The 16789-nt window shown below is 44.1% G+C and overlaps 1 protein-coding gene and 1 long non-coding RNA gene across 8 annotated transcripts in view; one reads left to right on the forward strand and one right to left on the reverse strand.

Annotated features, from left to right (window-relative positions):
• The window catches only part of CLASP1 (cytoplasmic linker associated protein 1), a 165318-nt gene extending 155577 nt beyond the window's left edge, over positions 1-9741 (reverse strand). For 3 of the 7 annotated variants that reach the window (XM_082238057.1, XM_082238056.1, XM_082238055.1), the window contains exon 1: positions 9568-9739. The gene's annotated coding sequence lies outside the window, so the exon portion shown is untranslated. Of the gene's footprint in view, positions 1-9567 lie in introns of all 7 variants that reach the window. The other 4 variants (XM_082238060.1, XM_082238058.1, XM_082238054.1 and 1 more) reach the window with 3 other exon arrangements.
• Positions 9742-9837: 96 nt separating this feature from the next.
• On the forward strand, positions 9838-11241 carry LOC309541237. Its single transcript, XR_014223671.1, has 2 exons — positions 9838-9968; positions 10820-11241. It is a non-coding gene; the product is annotated as an uncharacterized lncRNA (long non-coding RNA).
• The last annotated feature ends 5548 nt before the right edge of the window (positions 11242-16789 follow it).

Below are 16789 nucleotides of genomic sequence, written 5' to 3' on the forward strand. Positions count from 1 at the left end.
CAATAGAGTGGTACCTCGGAAGTCGAACAGAATCCGTTCTGCAAGTCCGTTTTACTTCCAAATGTTCAGAAACCAAGGTGCAGCTTCCGATTGGCTGCAGGAAGCTCCTGCGGCCAATTGGAAGTCGTGGAAGCCACACCAGACGTTCAGGTTCCAAAGAACATTCGCAAACCGGAACACTCACTTCCGGGTTTGCAGCATTCGGGAGCCAAAACTTTCAAGTCGCAAGGCATTTGTCAACCAAGGAAGACTGTACTACAATTGCAATACTTGCTTGAGATACACATCCCTATAAACATGTCTGCAGACTACCGTATATACTCGAATATAAGCCTTGAGTGAGGCGGCGGCAGCGGAGGGGCGAGCAGCTCGTCCCTCCGCCGCCGCCGCCCGCCTCTCACAAGGGCTGGCACAGGAGCCGCGGCTGGGAGAGGCGCTGCACTGTGCCTCTCCCAACCAGGCTCCTGTGTCTGCTGTTGCTAGCGGCAGAGGTAGAGGGACGAGCGGCGAGAAAGGAGGCTTTTCGGGCTGCTTGTTCTTCCTCCTCCGCTGCTGCCACCACCAGGTTTGTGGTGTGGTGAACCGGCTTATACTCTAGTCAATAAGTTTTCCCAGTTTTTTGTCCTAAAATCAGGTGCCTCGGGCTTATATTCGGGTCGGCTTATACTCGAGTATATACGGTATTTCAAGAGTTCGGGGAACCCTTTGGGCAGGGCTATCAAAACTGACTTCTCCAGGACTTAAGCTGCTCAAGCATTTTCCAGGCAAGCTTCCTGGCTTCCCAAGACTTAAGCAGTCATCCTGTATTATTCGTGCGCACTTGAGCAAATAACCACAGTGATGCCTCATGACAATTTAAAAAGAGATTGATCAATTATAACACAGACTACTAAAACGCATGCTGGGCTCGGCTAATTTAATTGTTCAACAGTTGTACCCAGTGCTTTTTCTACTAAAATATGAGGCGTCGCTACTACCCTGGGCAGCAATAAGAAAAAGAAAAAAGTACCACCAATACTCCATACACGTTAAGTAGTGTCCTAAACAAAAATAAGCTCCGGCCGCACTGTGGTTATCGCAAATTTGTCAAAGACTTATAAGCAGGTCTCAAAGGTCCTGCCACTTTAAAAAATGAGAATTAGTTAGCAACTTTCTGTGTAATCTCCCCACTGGGCAATCACTCCCTTGTAAACAGCAGATTTAAGAGGTTTAAAAGATGACTTTGCAGGCTGTCCATATATTAGTCTGCTAGACAGACAAATACCCCCAACACCGTAAAAGTGCTAGGCAACCAAGCAGACCCTTAGATACCAGTGTGATAGATGAACACATAAGAACCTGACTGGAACACTGAACAGGAGAGAAAGACTCCAGGCGACTATTCTTCACCATTAAATGCACGGGCAGAGGGCTGAAATATAGCTTTCCTTTGAACAGGGGATTATTCCGTCCATCTAGATAACCATTTAAAATGTTGATCTTTTTGATATTTCTACAACAGTAAAATCTGCTATCAAACCCCAATAACAAGCATGTTGTTTCATACAATTGTTATTGTTGTTATTTATTCATTCAATTTATATACCACCCTCTATCCAAAGATCTCAGGGCTGTGTTCAACATTAAGAACCCGTGCAGAGTTTGAGGGCTACTGGCTTGTTCTTGGCATGCCAGTGTAAGTCCAGCAAGCCCCTGGCGGCCCCCCTTGGCCAGCTTTGCCCTCCAAGGCTTGGGGCTAGCACACCCAGCTTCTGCCCCCCACCCCCCACTGCACGGACCTGTTAAGAACATAATTTATGGAGCAAATTTCAAAAAAAAAAAACAAAACCCAAATGCACAGCATAATAATACACATAATAATAAAATAATCGTAACAGCAGCCCCGCCGCTGCACACACATTTAACAGGCCATTGATTATTTAATGGCCAAAGGCCTGGGTAAAGAGAAATGTTTTCGCCAGGTGCCTAAAGATATGTAATGATGGCACCAATGAACCTCTCTAGGGAGAATGTTCCACAGACAGGGAGCCACCACAGAAAAGGCCCGTTCTTGTGTCGTCACCCTCCAAACTGCTTGGGGAAGGGGGGCATAGAGAAGGGCCTTGGATGACAAGCACAGGGTCCGGGTTAGTTCATATGGGGAGAGCTGGTCCTTAAGGCAATGAGGTCCTGACCCATGTAAGGCTTTACAGGTCAGCATCAGCACTTTGGCCCACAAATTAACTGGCAGCCACTACAGTCAGGCCAGGATTGTTCCATACAATCCTTTCCATTTGTTCTGGAGTACTTACTCATCACTGCTCTAATTTTGCTTCACTGTCTCACATTTTCAAAGTGTATTACTGGTCAGTTTACCAAAAATGTCTATTCTGGTGCACTGCATTTGAGCTATATGCTTTAATGTTCAACCATTTCATCTATGTCTCAAGCCCTATTTAGGCAGCCTGGAGTATAAAGAGGCCTTGTACTGTATTTTGTGGCCCAGCTCTAAAACCATCCACCTGAAATACAATATATTTATTTACAGTACAAGCTCATAGCAATCTACGCACAAGTAGAGCTCACTGAGTTGAATGGGCCTTACTTCCAGGAAAGTGTACACAGGACTGCAGCCAAATTCCTGTGCACGCTTACCTGTGAGAAAGACCCAGGCGTTTTAGTGCCTGTTCAATTTCTGCTGTAATGAACCAAGCTAGTTTCCTTAGTTGTTGAAAAGTGGCACAAAACAATGGACAGGGTAAAAGATTTAGAAGAGGGAGACTATACACACCAGGGTGCTACCCCTAGGGCCTTGAGTTGGTGCACAATGTTCCCACATTTCATTTTAAATAGAAATGTGAAGGTTCACTATGTTGCCTTTCACCCTCAATGAGATATATAGCTAGGGAGGGGCCGACTGCACCAGACCAGGGTCCAATCACACCTCAGGTAGCATTCTGTAGGCAAAATGACACCACTGTGCACCCATGGACTTACTGCATGGCCTTGGACAAGATGTTCTGCACATCTTGCATATTAATATTATATACCAGGAGTAGCCAACATAGTACCATCCAGATGCTGTTGTACTACTACCCCTGTCATCCCTGATCATTGGCCGGCCATGTTAGGAGTTCAACTGCCACTTCCTGTGCGGATCAACCTGGAAGCCATGCTGGTTGGTGCTGATGAGGGATGGGAGTCTGCAACATAGGGAGGGTCACATGTGGCCCAGCCCTGGCATATGTGTTTATTCAAAAGCAAGCACCATTGCACTCCAGGGAAGCAGGCACAGCATTGCAGCCACAACTTCTCCAGTTGTAAAATGGGAATCGTTTCCTACCACAGAATGAGAAAGGATAAGTTATTGCTCGCTATCCATTTTAGCAAAAGTTTTTAAAGTTCATCTAGAATGAATTAGTACATCTATTAGAACCCATGCCAGTAAGCTGGTTAAACCATACAATGTTAACACAATCTTTGTAGCTGTGCTGTTATCAGCAAAATCACAATCGCCATGAAACGGTCAACTATGCTTATTTTATCTATGTGTGTGTGTTGCACAGAACCCTCAGAGGCTGAACTGACTTTTCATTTTTAAATCTCACTTGGTGTAAGATTCCCCAACCCACAGCACGCTTGGGTGTCATCTTCTATGAACTCATGCACTGGATGAAGTAGGAGCCGTCATGATGTAGTGGGCGCCGTGACAGACCTGAATTGGGGGAAACTGGGTTAAATTCCTATTTAGCTCAGTGGATCACCGTGGCCCAATCACTCACTTAAGACTATGAACCTAGAAGCATTTCCCCCTTAACTCAGCAGAGCTTATTTCTGAGCAGACACATATAGGATTGCGCACATATTTATCCTTATCGTAGGATAGCTGTTGTGAAGATAAAGTGGCAGGGAGGGGAAAACACAGACTGTGTACACTACCCTGAACTGCTTAAAATGTAATAAATCAATGAATATAAATAATAGACTTCCTCTCTTAGAAACTTCATCCCACAATAATTTGTTAGCCTTTAAAGCAAAAATTGGGAATCTGTGGGTTTTCATATATTGCTGGACTACAGTTCCCATCATCACAGACTTCTTGCCATTCTGGCAGAAGTTGATGGGAGCGGAAGTCCAACAACATTTGTAGGTGTCCAGTCCCCCTCATCCCTGACTCAAAGGTCGTCATAAGATTCTTTTGTTCTTTGTGCTGCAACAGACACAATGCTCACTTACCAGTAAGTCCCACTGAACGCAACAGGATTTACTTCTGAGTATACAGGTCTAGGATTGTACCGGAAAGCTAGCTACTCTTCTAGAGATCATTGTCATCCTATATATGTCCTTCCCAGGAAGGACAGCTCATTCCTTATATTCCCCATCCCTCCCTCCACTGACTTCTTTCACGCATGATGATCCTACTGCATTACGAACTATGTTTCCATTACATATCAGTCCTGATAAATGCTAGTGGGACACTAGATATACTATATAAAAGAGATTAAATTCATACGAATTCAATGTATTATTGTCAATCTGAGGAGAAATACCAGTATGACAACTAAAGGTACAGAAACACTGAAAAGCCTAATACAGTGGTACCTCGGAAGTCCAATGGAATCCATTCCAGAAGTCCATTTGACTTCCAAAATGTTCAGAAACCAAGGTGCAGCTTCCGATTGATGGAACACTCACTTCCGGGTTTGCGGCGTTCAGAAGCCAAAACGTTTGACTCGCAAGGCATTTGGTATCCAAGGTACGACTGTAGTAACTGGAAGGGTTGACTATCACAAGTAACATTATGTTCCAATATTACTTATAGCGAATAAAAACATATTACCTTTGCTTACATGCTTGACAGTAAGGATGGAGAATTTATGGCGCTCCAGATCTCATTGGACAACCAACTCCCATCAGCTACAGTCAGTATGGCTAATAGAATAGGGATGAGGGGAGGGCCATAGGTTCCCAATCCCTGCTGAACCACAACTCAAGGGTGGGCGTTTCCAGTTGTCTCCCCACTATGATCACTCTTCCAGAGTATCTCTACCACGTGAGCTAGAATGGGACTTGTTTTAGAATGTTTATTATTGTTAGCTACCTTTGCTAGATGTCTTTTTTACACTAACATCACAATACAATTAATCAAGTTTACTGTAACAAAAAAGGCAATATTTGAGACAGATTTTGAGCCAAGAAAGGGTTCATGAAAGATTCCAGAACTTGACTTGAACGCAACCAAGCAAATATATCACTCAAAGATACATAATTAAGTATTCACCAACTAAAATGGATCATGTGGAACAAGGAGCCATGGAATGCTGGAGCCACCTGAACCCACCAGGTGTTTCGAGTAATCAAGGAAGCCTTTCCTCCATGAAACACAAAGATACACATTCATTCAGAAGTCTCAAATCATCAAATGCACTAGTTCTGGCCCAACAACTTACTCAACACGGCTTTGTCCCACTCTGCAGCAATTATGGCTCATATAACACTATATACCCAAACTTGAAAAATCAAGGGGGCTTTGAGTGGAAATTCTCACGATCATGGTCACAATGCATGTTCCACAATAAGATGACAGGCCACAGTTCGGTGACATAAACATGCCTTGTGGGCAAAAGATCCAGATGGTGGTGGACTATAACTCCCATCTATTCTTGACCATTGGCCATGCTGATGAGGACTGATGGGAGTTGGGGAGTTGGAGTTCACTAACATCTGGAGGTCACAGATTTCCAACCTCCAGGATAGACCATAATGGGCTAGATTGGTGGTTCCCAATTGGCTAACTACTGCAGACCCCCTACTTTTGAAAATTTTGATATCTCTGTGATAGTATTTGTTAGGTGAATGGTGCCATGGATCCCCTGGGTGGTTTAAGTGGACCCCCTGGGGTTCGCATACCACCAATTGAGAACCACTGGGCTAGATGAATCCTGGGTCTAACTCCATATGTTTCATGTGCTCATGAGAAGAATAGTCTCTACCCTAACACCTTCAATTCCTGCAGGAAAAGAAAGATAAGAGGGGGAAAGCACTTCTGCCACAACAAACCCCTAAGACAGCAATCTTAAACGTATCAGACACTAAAGCCTACTTGAATCAAAGTACATTGGTTCTGAGGAAACATGACTAGGAGAGGTGTGCAAGAAATACAGTGGTACCTTGAGTTACGTTACCTTCAGGTGATGTAATTTTGAGTTACAAACGCAGCAAACCTGGAAGTGTATACTTCCGGGTTTCGCTGCACGCGCATAAGTGCTCTATCGCACCATGTGCATGAGCAGAAGCAACTCCTCCAGATACTGACTTTTCAGGGTAAGTACGGACCTCCGGGACAAATTAAGTTTGTATCCAGAGGGTCCACTGTAAATACAAAGGGGAGTGCAATTGTGGTGAGGCTCCTCCCTAAACAGGCTGGGAAGAGTAGTGTCACGCTAACATTTACACATGCAGAGTTGTTTTTTTTATAAACTAAGCCCCTTGCCCAACCCGAGAAAGGATTTTAAACCCACTCCTACACACACAACCCCAAAAGTTGACATACCTGCTGCAGGACATAGAAGTGGTGGAGGACAAAACTGTTGTTCCTTTCAGGAATTACAGATACAAGTCATTCCAGATAATCTACCCTTCCCTATACTCTTCCACATTTTGACCCCCAACACCTGAAATATTTGGGGAGGGGAAATGCAGGGCTCTTTGGGTCTCCCAGATTCCTCCTGCCCATGTATACCAACCTCATTCACCCATCCCAGTTAACATGAATGAAAGGAGTAGAGGGTGTTTCTTGTAGGGTGGCTGACCACCACTGCGTCTTCAACCTCTCCACCCTCTCCCACACACAGATGATCAGTCAATGTGTGCCCAGCCACATTATGGGCTTTGTGGCAGAGGAGCATGACTCAAGTCACTCTGAGAGCCACTTCTACATTGCTAATATAGCAAGAAATCTGCATCATTGCTTCAACTACATACACACACTATTTGTGACATACTACAACCCATTCTCTATTCACCTCTTCCCTCTCTCCACCTATCTACAACCCATGCTGCTCAGATTCCTCCTCTGTGCACCATGTCTAGCATACACTCACTCTCTTCTCTCGGCATCCTAATTCATAACCTTCTGTTTCCTCCTCCTCCTGCATATCAGTTATCTCCTCACACTCCCACAGCTCTCCTTGCACCCCATCTGTTTTCCCCCCACCCCTTTCTCTTTTCAAGGGCTGGCCCACAGATAAGCCTGGCTGGGAGGGGCAGGAGGGAAACAAGTGCCTGGAATTGTACCAGGAGGGCAGCGAGTGGGAACCTGTAGCCCTCCAGATGTTGTTGGATACCAACTCCCATCAGCCTCTGCCAGCATGGTCAACAAATTAAAATAAAATAAAATAATTCCTTCCAGTAGCACCTTAGACACTAACCAAGTTAGTTATTGATATGCGCTTTCAAAGTGTGCATGCACACAAAGGCTCACACCAATAACTAACTTAGTTGGTCTCTAAGGTGCTACTGGAAGGAATTTTATTATTATTGTTGTTGTTGTTGTTGTTGTTATTTTTGTTTTGACTACGGCAGACCAACACGGCTACCTACCTGTAACTAGAAGCATGGTCAACGGTCAGGGATGACAGGAGTTGTAGTACAGCAACATGTGGGGGCCTACAGCTCCCCATCCCTGCACTTAAGAGGAGACAAATAAGAATGGTCTGCCCTCCATCTATGAACTCAATGATGTGTAGGTAAGATTATAGGATACTTCTGCAAGAACAAGTTCAAAGGCAATAATAAGCTATCCAATCCATATGAACTGCAGGGGAAAGGGCAGCTATCTTTTATCTGGGAAGCGGGCTAGCCTTGCTGACCCAGGACTGCTGTAGAACTAGGTAGCTGTAAGCCTCAAGAGGAACTCCACCATCACCACCATTGAACCATAGGTTTGTTCTTTTTAAAGAATAAGGAATTATATGCACTGAAGAAAAAGGAGTACAATGTTCTTAGATTAATTTAAATAGTATGACATTGGAAGACAGTAGCATCTCTTGTGTTTATTGTTCGAGTGGTACTTTGAAGAAGCACTTATTCTCTTACAGAGTTGAAACAAAAATCATTTCAAAACACATATAACATGGCATGGCAGAGGAAGCCATCTTTCTCATCCATAAAGATGTAAAAAAAGGTCTATATAACAGATGCTATTGTAATTTCTGTATATTGTACTGTACAGTTATGACACAGTGTTCACTACTATAGTTGATGGGGAGAGTGGAGACAGTCAAGAGATCTTATTTTGGAAACATTATAGCTCAAGGATGATAGACAAAAAAAGGGAGCCAAAACTGACAACTATAAAAAGCTTCATATATACACAGTCACACCAGCTAAGAGATCAAACATCTACCTTCCTGAGAGAGGTTTAGTTCTCCCAATTGCATAGCAAGTGAAGCAGATCATCTGTAAAGGCTCCAAAACAGTGGAAGTAGTTTCTGTGATAGAAACACCAGAGGCCCAATAAGAGACACAATCATCCCCATGTTCCTCTCACCAAACTAAACTTTTTTGCAAATTGTTTTATTGCAACATCTTCGTTTAGGCACTACAGTACTGATAACCACATAACTGAATTGATCAAGTTTTGAGATGAATGCTCTGAGAACTGACCCCTGTGCTGTGCCCACTGAAGGCATCAGGAAGTTTCATTTCATTTTATATTTCCATAAATCTGGGAATTATCAATCGATGGTAACACCACATTTATTAATCCACATACCTAGCACACACAGATAAAGGCTGCAACAATAGGACAAAGATACCTACGCATTTTGGAGAGAGAAACTGAAACAACGACAAACAAAAATCTCCAAAGAGCCAGTTAGGGAAAGATATCCAGGACTAAGGTGGAAACAGAAATTCATCCTTTTATATGGCAGCACAGGCTTGCCTTAAACTCACATTTAAGCACAATAGGGAGAGGTGGGGATAATACAAAAGCTGCATTTCTCTGGTCTTTCTTTCTCTCAATGTAGATTACAAACACATGGAGAAATTCAGAGGCTCCTCCATAGGTCACCCAATCCACCCTTCCCAGCCTATATAGATGTATCCGCCCTGCACTAATCCTTACGAATTTGCTTTGTTCGAATATAAATCTCAAAGAGATGGGAATAGGGCAGGGGGGATATCCCTCTGGCAGGTCACTTTCTTACCAGAGTTCCCCCCCCCCCACCTACCCACCCACAACTATCATGCTCGTCCATTGTGCCGGCGCTGGAGATCTTTCCCCTATCCTACATGCGGAGAAGACTGAAAGCGCGACCTCTGAAAAATAAAGAAAGGAGCCAAGATGCGAAGCCCAAGCAATTTTGTCCCGCCCACCCTGGCATAGTCTTTCACCTACAGAGGATCCCTCTCGCTCATCATCCCCGCTCGCCATCCAGCCAGCTCTGCAGCTCCAGACAATGCTCTCCCTTCCCGCTCCCCACCCGCACACCGCCCTCGCCCTCGCTCCCCTCCCCCTCCAAGCCCCCTGCCCATGCAGATCCCGGGCAACATGACAGTGCAAGGGCGGGCGGGTGTGAATACCTGGCGGCGGAGGCTGTGGCGCCGACACTGGAGGCGGGCGCAAAGATATTTGGACTCCTGCACGTCCTAAAAGAGGCATTCAGACGAATGGGAGCAGCAGAAGCCTCTAATCCCCGCTGCTGCTCCTGCTGCTGCAATGCATGGCTGATGCTCTTCTCCGCCCCTGTGTTGCCGATAAAGCTGCAGCTTGGGCTTGGTAAGAATGGAACCTCGGCGCGCAAGCGCACTCGCCGCTCGCTAGGAAAGACTGGAGGGGGGGCGGTGCTGCACATGCGCCGTAGACCAAAGCACAGCGGCATGCGGTGAGCATGCGCCTCTTGGTCCTGGCTCTTCTAGGGACCATCACGCATGTGCTGCCCGAGTCTCTTCCCTGGCCGACGCTCCCGCCGACAGTCATAGAGGTCCGTCAAAGGCTAGATAGAACCGGGGGGGCATCTCTATGGTGACGTGAATCCGATACTGAAAGGCGCGGGGCGGAGGGATGCAAAGTGTGTAGCTGAGACGATGAGCTCACCGCGCGTTGTACGCATGCGTCGGCCAGCCGTATTCTAGTAATGACGTATGTGCACAAAACGGCTGCTGCATTCCTTGATTAATATTAATAAGAGGACGAGAGGGGGCGGAGTTACGGATTGGAGATGAAGGCTGAGAGCGCCGGTCTCGCCTTCCGGGGTCAAAGGTCATAAGAAGGCAATGCAGTATTATTTCAAAATAATTAGGAAAAGGGGTGGGGGTGGGATTGCGTCCTAAAGACACACACTGTACAGGGAAGCTTCTAAGGAAGTAATATTTCCCTCCCCGTTATTATTCCTGATTACCTGTTGAATTTTTGCCTGTTGTGTTAAACGCACAGGAGAAAAGAAGGTAGCCCTATTGCAGGAATACTGAGGGAGGCTGCTCCTCCAGACAAAACTGCATTCAAAGACATTTCAAGTGGTATTGCCTTTAAAAGATTTCTATTTGTGTTTGTTTGTGTGTATTTGGGCAGCGGGAGTAAGAATCTTATGGCACCTTAAAGATTAACTGCAAAATGTGTATACATGTCTACGCAGAAGCTTCACTGTAAAAAATATGCATTGTTTGTATTTGGTTTGCCGTTACCATTCTGCAAAAGTGAAGAACAGTTATGGATTGAAGTTTAAATTTATATTTCAATAAGCAGTTAGCCATTTAAATGATATAATAAGGCAGCTGTGATTATACTTGGTTGCAATGTGTTCCTTGATGGTAGCCCTTGTCCATCATTTGCCAGGTTAAGAGGTAGCACTGCCGATTGGAACTTACTGAGAGGATTGCTCACACAGAGAGGCATCCTAAAATGCTTCCATTTTGCTCTTTGTCTGCTGCCTCTCTGCTGACTCTGCTCCAAGTCATCAAAAAGAACCATCAAGAGGAAATCACTGCAATGGCCAAGTCATTGTCCTAACAAAAGACAGAGAGAGAAGCCACCAGCAAGACTAAGACTATGTGCCCCATCCTGCACCCTGCACTCTGGGTAGTTAGCAATGGAGGATGCCAGAGAGGAGGAGGGAATTTCCAGGTCTGCAGTGGGGAATGATGTAACCAAACAGAGAAAAGTGTCAATTTTGCAAACGGGGGTGGGGGTGCATGTGAATGCTCTGTACTCTAGGCTCAGGTTGTATGTATGTGTAAATAAACCATATATCATAAAGATGTCATAGTCTCTGCTGTGCCTCATTGTCCAAAAAGAAACACAGACCCTGCTAAGTGTACTTGATACCCCTGGAATCTTGCACTGCTCAGAAATTCGGGTGTCGTGTAACAATATCCTCTGCCCAGATCTCTGTAAGTGAGGACTGCATGAATGGGTGGTTAACTTAGAAGGGCCATAACCTTGTGCCTATTGTGTAATTTGCCACCGCAGAAAAAGTAACATTTAAACAACAGTCCTAATCAGGACTTACTTCTGAGGAGGCATGCATAGGTTTGCAGTGTTCGTTTGTGCAACTTCTGTACGTTGGAGATACGTGAGGAAAAGGCCAAAAAGATTCCTTGTAGAAATGCAAGTACTGTCTCCCTTGCTAAAAAAACAACAACACACAAAACCTAGAATGACAACAGTATGCTGAATTTTACACTTTTCTATCATGGGACTCCTGTTGCTGTGAAGTACACTTTTTCCCTTAAAAGATTTTCACACATCCCTAGCTTTTTTCAACAGTTCGCTACAAAGCACGGTGTACTGATTATTCACAACTTCCAAGCTCAACAGCATGAAGAAAGCATGGATTCAAATAAATCTTGTTATGCCATATCGTTCATAGTCCACATGTCACTATGGTGTGAATGGTGCACCGAGCATCCCCTTTACACACATCCCAATAACCATAGACAGTGCGGTTGAATGATTTCTGAAATTCATTTGTGTCTAAACAAAAGTATTATCAAGTGCCCCTTGGAAGAGACAATTTCAGCTGCTGTGTCACACTGTCAGATTGTGAAATAACTTCTGTCACTCAGAAGAAGAAGAGATGTTGGAATCATGGTGGATAATGCCCTAAAAATATCAGTACGGAAGACTGCAGCTATTTAAAAAGCAACAGTGCACTACCATTTTACTTATCAGATATAAACAACCCAGAATATAAACATCCTCCATTAACTGTTAATGGAAATGGTCAAAGTGGGGGCAGGCATGGTTGGATATTCCCATTTCAACTCCATTCATGTCTATGGTGGGATGGAAAAGGCCTGATTCCAATATCCAGTGTGAACAGAGAAGACTTCTGAATAAATACATCTCATTTCCTCTTTCAGGTATACTTAAACCTCACTGTGCTGAAGAGCATCAAGGGCAGAAGGTCTGTGCAGAAAGACAGCAGTGATGAAAGGGGAATACGAAGAAGCTCCCCCTGACCCTGTAAGGGAAGCAGAGGTGCCTTTGTGACCGGTGCTTGCTCTGCACAGGGTGAGGCTTTGCTCTCTGCAGTTTGCTATAAACTAATCCTAATGCAAGGACTAGGTATGCATATCTTTGACCGACCTTGGGAGGAATAACTTACACATACAAGTCATAATGTAAAAGGCTACTTTGCATATATTTCCAATACACACAAATGGTGCGTTTCCTTTCGCACCTCATTTCCTTTCCTTTCACTCCCCCGCTCTTCCTCTTCCTATATTAACATGTTTCTCACCAGTAGTACACAGCAAGCCATCATAATCTCTTCAAGTCCTATTCCTACACTTTAAAAGCCTACTTACCATATTAATTCCGCCTAACGGCAAGCCTGCTGTAATATGATGGGAGTTTTAAGGTTGTGAATGAAACAAGCTCACATTAAGGGAGATTCGCTAGTTCTGTATGAAAGGCTGTGCAAAATCAATGAAGGTTGCCGTCCTAGCAATATTTACTTGGGAATAAGTCTCACTGAAAATGATGGAATTCCACAGGGGAGCAGCAAGAAATGTTATAATATTGCTGACCTGCTCATTTGCAACAAATTGGGGTATTACCTCTGGTGGGGGACACATCATACTCCTTCTGGGGTAGTTTGTCCACCTTTGGGCCCTATCCTGCACTCAGCTCTCATCTGTGGCTCCTAAAAGTTGCTGGCATGTGACAGCAGCCACATCCCAGGAATGGCTTCGACTGGCCAGCTAAACCAGGTGAGGGTAGCCTATGGGTCTCAAACTCTTGGTGAGTTAGGGACTTCCCCTGTTTGCAAAGCCAGGCTCTGAAGAATTGAGCAGATGAGACCAACATTGGGTCCAAGGGTCAAGAAGACAGTTTCTGCATGTGGAAGTGGGGGGCAGATGGAGATTGTCAACCCTGGGAAGGAAAACTGATCCTAAACCTCTGCTGCCTTGTGGGATACCTTCAGGAGAAGAAAAGGCTAAGGAGTAAACCCTACACAAATCCCGAGTGGAGTTCCTAAGATAGTTGGATGGCATCTTGTATGCTTCCTTCCAGCAACTCCTGCAGTCAAGCTGGTGCCAAACATATTGCTCTGCTTTTCTTTGGACCATCAGTGAGGCCAAAAGTGGGGTCTGCTTGTCTGGGCAGCCTAGGACCTCCATACACACTGCCCAAGCTTGCACCCCAAGAAAGTCACTTTGGTGCTGCTAACAGAGTGGTTTGACTTCACACCCGAAGGTGCAGTCCATTGTCTCTAGAGACAGACAGATGCAAACAACATTATGTATAGTCCAATCTGATGCATTTTAACTTGGAAGTCATATTGAATTCAATGGAACCATACTACCTAAAGGACCATCTTCTCTAATAAGATGGGCAGATGAAGGGGGACTTGTTTATCTACACAGGCGAGTCCCTTTTCATTTAAACAGGACTAATGAGGCGATTTGTTCTTCTCGGCTGCTGGCTGCCATTTTGTTTCCATTTTTATCTGCTCTTACCCTATTTCTATATGGTTTTATCATGTTGTTGCTTGTTACGTTACATGGATTGGTTAGTTTCTATTGTGGATTGTATTGTTCTTTCCCACACTGGGAATTTTAAAATGGAACATGTTGATGTAAATGTAACAAACAAAAATAAGCAAGTCCCATTGAACTTAATGAGATTTCTGGGTAGAGAGGCATAGACTAGTGATGGAGGCCAATAGGAAGACAATAACTGACCATTTTGAGGGGGAAAGTGCTATAGTTTTACAGAATAAAAGCTGGAAAGATGTAACTGAAGTTGCAAAAATGTCCTTTATATGTCAGTATCATCTAAACTCCTAGTTGTAGTATAATACACACATTAAGGTTTCATTCCACAGAACTGTGTATCTAGTTATCTGAATCCATGAGGAGTTTTTCTGAGGGGAATTTCAAGAGCAGTTTCTGATATGGCATAAGATCAGCCGCTCTATCTCTACTGTCAGAGGAGGGAAGAGTGCTGTTGCACCCAGGTCCTGCTTGCAGGTTTCCCCACAGGCATCTGGTTGGCCACTGTGAGAACAGAATCCTGGACTAGATGGGCCACGGGCCTGAACCAGGTGGCTTTTAAGTTCTTATTCTTAGCCTCCTAATATTGGCAGCCTCTGTACCTAAGTTCCTAGCTGACCTACTTCTTTTAAAAGAAAGTTAAAAATCAGAAAAGCAGTTTGAAAAAAACAGGAATGAAGATATGCAAAATGGTAAATAAATTGTATATATAAACAAGAGAGATTACCATTAAGCCATTTTTAGTCTAGCATTTTTATTGTGTTTATAAAAAAAACCATCTGCTTAATTAAAACCCTTATTACTGTTTTCATCTCTCATTAACTTGCAACAGGGGAAAACCCTTACTATCCATGAACATTATTAAACTCATTCGTTTTAAATGTACATTTAAACAAAAGCTTTTAGTGTTCATACATCAAAACAGCATGACATTGCAATGAAGGTATAATTAAGGAATTAAATGTTGCACTTTCCTTTACAGCGTGTATGTTTCGCCCAGACGTATCCTAAGCAATCTTGCTTGTGGTCTAAGGAGCATTTTGAGCTGAGATGTTAAAATCAGAGATGGCCCAAGACTTTTTTGTGTCTCAGAGAAAAAAACAGCAACATATGGGCTCTTATGGTGGTGTTATATAGTTCTAATAGATAAGGCTCAGTTTTTATGTATCCTTACTTTGGAATAAGCTTCTGCAGCAAGATTGCACCCCACCCATCTATTCCACGTGGAAGGTAGATAGTGCTGTTGGCATAGAAAAGTGAGAATTATACAGAATCTTAGCTGGCAGCTGCATTGTGGCTAGCTGAGTCACGCTCCTCTCCCAACTTCTCAGAGTGCCCACTAGCAAGCCCCCAGCTCCAGTCTTCCCCATCACTGACATTGCCGTCACTGTTCCCTACCCATTCCTCTATACCACTGAGTATAGAATGGTTTCAGCAAGGCAAAGAAAAGGAGGCAAAATTTGGATTGGCAACTGGAAAGATTGCATTTGAACTAGGGGACAGCAGCTACCAGCTTCTAGCACAGAAGTAGGAAACCTATGGCCCTCCAGATGTTGTTGAACTACAACTCCCATTGACCAATGGGAGCTGTAGTTCAGCAACATCTGGAGGGCCACAGGTTCCTTATCCCTATCGCAGCATGAAGGCTCAAACAGAAGCAGGGTGTGTTTTAACTGATCACATGAGAAGACTCTGCAAGTTTTACTGTTTTTATCTTTATCACTTTTGGTACGTTTTAGCTGCTTTAACTTCCACTGTGGAAGTACGTGGAGGGGAAAAATCCCCACCCTAACAAAGACAACAACTGCTAGACAAAATGTTTTTATTTTCATGCCTCTAAAAGCATTTCCCTTGTGGTTATATGTATGAGTCAGCAACTCATCAATTCTGAAGTATTTTTAAAGATTTGCTTAAGGGACAATATGGCAAAGCAAACCTTCTGAAATTAGGATATGCAAAAGCTTCCAGGGCGGGTGGAACTATCCAGACTCTGGCTCTACCAATTGATTTTGAACGAGGTGGGGGTGGGATACCAGGATTATTATTAATAGCCTTCTAGCTTTCTGGGAAATGATCTCACCAAGCTGGACTAATCTTTTAAATTCGCATTATGGAGGCAAAATTTCTTTTTTTAGAGGCAGCTACTTAAATCGATGGGTCATTTCTAACTACATAATACCTTATATGTTGCTCTGAATCTTGGAATATCCCCAGAATTCCAACAGCAAAAAGAGCAGGATATCTCAAAAGAGAATGCTGTGCATTTTCTCTCACTGCAGGTACACAAAACGCAAATCAACCCAGTCCCAAAACACTAAGCCCCTTCCACGTAAGGGGTCTGCAAGATGCTATTGAGCTTTAAGTGGCCTGCCTCCTTAATTAATTACACATGTAATCCTATTTTAAAAAATCCACTGAGAGGATATGCTTTGAATTCTAATTTGTTTATGCCCCGCCTGTGTTCATCTTGAGCTTACTTAAGGATGCGCTCCACCCCCTTCCAGAGGCTCACTTTTCCAGAGGGAACAGGAGCAACTTCTCCCTTACTGTTATGCTATTTTTGCCTTGGTCCAGCTGCTGTATTGATAAGTGCAAAAATGAATTGGGTAGGAGGAGGCAGAGAATAAACAACCGCAGCAGGAACAAGGTCGTATAAATGTTCCCTACTGCAGGTGTCAAACCACTTCGGAATCTGCTTTGATGTTGCAGAGGTTTCCAAGGTACTTGCTTGGTGTACATGGAGAGAGCCGGTTAGGCCAAAACAGCACATAAGACTTTACCCTCCTGGATTTGTAAGTCACCACAC

The sequence above is a fragment of the Podarcis vaucheri genome (genome assembly GCF_965113315.1).
Source record: "Podarcis vaucheri genome assembly, chromosome: 1".
Lineage (NCBI taxonomy): Eukaryota > Metazoa > Chordata > Lepidosauria > Squamata > Lacertidae > Podarcis > Podarcis vaucheri.